Raw genomic sequence first — 4,554 nt, 5'->3', positions numbered from 1 at the left:
CCGATGCAGGGGACACGAGTTCGTGCCCCGGTCCAGGAGGATCCCACATGCCGTGGAGCAGCTGGGCCCGTAAGCCATGGACGCTGAGCCTGCGCGTCTGGAGCCTGTGCTCCGCAACGGGAGAGGCCACAACAGTGAGAGGCCCGCGTGCCAAAAATATAAAATAAAAGTGGCAGGAGATACTCAGGAGCATCTCCAAAACCAGATTGAAGACTACAGAAACCAAGACCACGCCCACGTCTTCCGCCGCCGCCGTGGGAATGGAAACATCTACCCCACCTGCCAGAAGCCAGCTCGCGCCGAAGGCAGCGCGCCACTCTGCGTCCTTCCGCGACCTACCGCTCGGAGCACCGACGGACGGGTGTTATCGCGAGACGAGATCTCTGAGATGGCCGCAGCCAGTTAAGGAAACTTGGAGGTAAATTTTGAGTCACTGGACCTTGCAGAACTTGCTAAAAAGCAGCCAGGTGGCGCAAGCTGTTTGGGCAGGAATCTGGGCCTTCAGCTGAAAAGTATAGCGTGGCAACCCAGCTGTTAATTGAAGGTATCACTGGATGGTGCATGGGTTTCACATTCTGGAAGGTTGGAAGGTTGGCTGCCACAGCTCTGGGAGGTGGATTTTTCCTGCTTCAGCTTGCAAACCATACTGGCTACATCAAAGTGGATGGGCAGCGGGTAGAGAAGGACATGAAGAAAGCCAAGGAACAGCTGAAGATCCGCAAGAGCAACCAGATACCTACGGAGGTCAAAAGCAAACTAGAGGAGGTGGTGTCGTTGTGAAGAAGAATGTTCTAGTGACTGGTGGATTTTTCAGATGCTTTCTGCTTGATATGGCATCCTAAAGAGGATGACTTCACTTCCTTATTCCTGGTTTTTCCAGCCAGCAGCCTCTTCACTCCATCATAGGATAGCAAGTCTCTCCTCTTGGTCCTCTTCTCCCATGCCTTCCTCCCTGCCATGGCATATCTGAATGGCTTCTGTAGGCATCTGTTGGTACAAGTGGATAAAGTCCCCACCACGACCTTGACGGCAACGGAAGAGACAGTAGACATTAACTCTTCTCCCACCACACTCCCCCCTTAACTAATCTCTAGGTCAGCAAGAATATTCCTTTCTCTTCTATGTAAGATACTTACCAGAACATGGTACAAGATGGCTCACCATGGAGCATGAGTGGATCCTCAAAGGTTGTCCCAAACTTGATTTGGAAAAGAAATAACAAGCATATAAGATACCTTACTATGTTCTGCATGGAAAGGAACGGAATACATTTGCCTTTAAGCATGAAAGATTTTGGTATCTTGGTGTCTACTTTCTTTTGTAGTAGATTTTAGGTTACAGAATGAGAACTACTTCTACTGGCTCTGATTATCCTGAAAAAATGGCAGCATGTGCACTACAGGTGAAATATCTGAATACAGAATGAACTTTTTCTAAAGATACAAATGCTGAGCTGAAGGTATTGTGTTTGGTGGGAAGGTCTTTAGGGAAACCAACCAATAGATATATTTTGGATGGTCAGACTTAGTGAATCATTTAGAGGCATTCAGGTATTATCTAAGGATGTTTTCCACCATACAGGATAATGCATCTCATGATTGTTTCCAAAGGATTTATTTATGGTAAAATAGTGACTTTAGGTGGAAGAGGGAAGAAGCTCTTGTGTTTTTATTTAGTAGAAAAGGTTTTAAGCTTTGAAATGTGAAATATTCTTTACCTCTTGTCAAAACATCAGGGGTAGCCATAGCTCCTCTGTGCCAATTCTACTATTTCCTTATCCAATTAGTATGAAATATATAACATTTGAACCAGAGTTTTTAAATGGTGGCATTCCAAGCATTAAGAATTGAGAACAGTAGCAACAGCACATGTGAAATAAATTATTTTCATTATCAAAGGTAATCCGCTGTCTCAGGATGACCCCAACTCAGAATTTTTCTTTAAAATAAAAGTTTATAGATATACACATGCTTAGAAACTTAACACATTTTTCTGTAATGGCCTTCTATTGTACCATCTAGAATATCCACTGCAGGAAGGCAAGGCTTGTATCTTCACCATTATATCCATGGAGCCAAGCACTTTATAGGTGCTTGGTATCTGTTGAATATATGAATAATGAGCTCATAGAAAAGTATCTGGAAAAGGGACTGATCCACAGGATTTGTGAGACTTTATGAATTCTGCAAATTCAGAAAACTTGGAATTACTTCTTAAACTTGCAGGTGATCCCTTGCAAAATGTATGTTTTTAAGGCCTTCCTTTTAAAATGTTTGCCTTTTAACTTAACCTTGTGAATGATGCATTGAATTTGGAAATTGTAGCTACTAGTGGATGTGTGGAATTTTTTAGAATTCATCCATTTGCATTTTTCTCCTTATTATGTTATGGTAGTATTTAAAGGCAACATTAAGTTGTTTTGCTTGTAATATGTATGAATTATATACAAATCATAATAGTAAAAAAAAAAAAAAAGACTGTGCCCATTTCTCAGGAACAAGCAGACCCACATTAGCCAAAAATGTGAAAACCAGAAGGACTAAAAGGATTGAAATAAGAGAATTTATTAATATAATACCTGACATCAGTAAGCTGAAGGACGATGTGTAGAAAACTTAACAATCCTTGGTGAGTCATTATTCTTTAGTAAATGGGGATAAAAATATCTAATTACAAAGATAACTCTGCAAGAGTGAATAAACTACATCACTCCACATTTCTATCCTGAATTTAGAAGCCATATGGAGGTTTGTTATTTAAATAAAAACAGTATTTAAAAATAACATTTCAGATAGTACTAGACTTTTATTAAAGTATCATCAGTACAAAGTACAGATGTGCTATGAAGTGAATTGTTTCCACAAGTATTTATTTCCTCTATTTTTTTTAAATCTCTAGTCAAATATTACCATACTCCTCAGAATCTTCCAGTTATAATAACAAGGATCTCCTAGAGTTTTCAACACAGGGTCCAAGATGGGTCTACTCTATGCTGCGTTCTAAGGATAGCAGAAATATATTATAGCAAGTTCTCATGGCTTTTTGCCCATTTATTGGGGTATAGAGTAAAGAAAGAAAATACTCTTTTCACACTGGTGCCCTTTGAAATGAGGACCTTTGCTCCATAGAGCTTTTCTTAGTATGTGAAAAGTTAAAATAAAGAAAATAAAGTGTTCTCATACTTTCTACATTGAAATAACAATAGAAATAAAAATAATTCTGTCCTGTTGGGGCATTTCCGAGTTTCCAGCCTTTGGTTCAGTTTAAAACATAATGTTGGTGCCAAGAGATTTCATGCTCCAGTGGAAGGGAGAGAATCAGAGCCCATCACTGGTTCTGGGTAATCTGGATAATCTTGGATGAGGTTTAAAGTATTCAATTGGATCTGGATTGGAATATAGGATTATGCAGCCAATATTTTGTTTAAAACCCATGTCTTTAAAATTAATTGTATAAATTCCCTTCTTATATTTCAGAAAAAGTCCAGATCATGTAGCATAAGTGCTAGCTAGCTACAAATTGAAGTTCTCATCACGACATTGTGTTGCCTGCACTTCCCTCAGAAAATGAAGATGTTAAAGCTGCAATGATACTTGTAAATTACCCAGAGAAAACAGATAAAAACTGCGCTTTGTCCTCAAGTAGCTAAAAAATTCAAAACAGACTCACTTTCACCTGAAGTAGTGGGGCTAATTAGAGCCTAAAATAGGTTTGGCTTCAATTCTCTAGATAATCTACTGTGTGTTTATTTAGTCTGAAATTAGAAGCTTAAAAATAAATCAACTTTCAAGTAAAAGCTAAATGACTTTGAAAACCAACTTCCAGAAGTGTTAGACTTTAAAATGACCTCTTTGAGTGGCCTATGTGTAAATATATTTAATAAACATTGGTCTTATTTACTTTAGATTTGCACCTCAAAACTTAAAAATGTTAATAAATTCAAAAGAAGCTTCCTAACCTGCCTATCACAAATTCACATTCTTGACAAATTGCACACACACACACACACACACACATATGCACACATACTGTATGCCCCCATCTTTCTGCTTACCTTAGTCTCAGGGAAGTACTCACAACAATCTTCATGTGTAGGACTGTGAATCTCAATTTTGTTTGCACTTTACAATCACCTGGGGAACTAAAGCTCTGGCTACACTGAGCACCAATTAAATCAAAGTCTCTATAGTTGGGACCCAGGCATCACATCTGTAAAACTCCCCAGGTGAATCCAATATACAGCCAACATTGAGAACCACTCTTTCAGGAGTTAGTTTTTCTACAGAATGCCTGAAAACCACCAAAAGCACCCAATTTTTTTCTCAGCATTCTCACTCTCAGTTTTTCCCCTTTGGTTGGTTTATCCTCTCATATGCTTAACTGAATTCCATCACTCTGAGTGTAAAAAAGTCAGGAAAGAAAATAGTCCTACATCATTTCAATTTTTTAATTCACTTATTCAATCAATAAATATTTTCTATATATCTTCTACATAAGTCCAGGCTTTACAAGAACTTATTAAAGCAGAAGGCTTTCCCTGAGGGACCTCACAGC

The 4,554-nt window shown here is 38.9% G+C and overlaps 1 pseudogene across 1 annotated transcript; it reads left to right on the top strand.

The window, feature by feature from the left end:
• The first annotated feature begins 260 nt into the window (after positions 1-260).
• LOC308626135 (FUN14 domain-containing protein 2-like) lies at positions 261-842 on the top strand (annotated as a pseudogene). The gene has a single exon. The product of its transcript is annotated as an FUN14 domain-containing protein 2-like (transcript).
• The last annotated feature ends 3,712 nt before the right edge of the window (positions 843-4,554 follow it).

Source organism: Mesoplodon bidens (assembly GCF_964165515.1).
Source record: "Mesoplodon bidens genome assembly, chromosome: 12".
NCBI classification, from domain to species: domain Eukaryota; kingdom Metazoa; phylum Chordata; class Mammalia; order Artiodactyla; family Ziphiidae; genus Mesoplodon; species Mesoplodon bidens.
The sequence above is the reverse complement of the archived record's forward strand: the minus strand, read 5'-3'. Positions and strand labels throughout refer to the sequence as shown.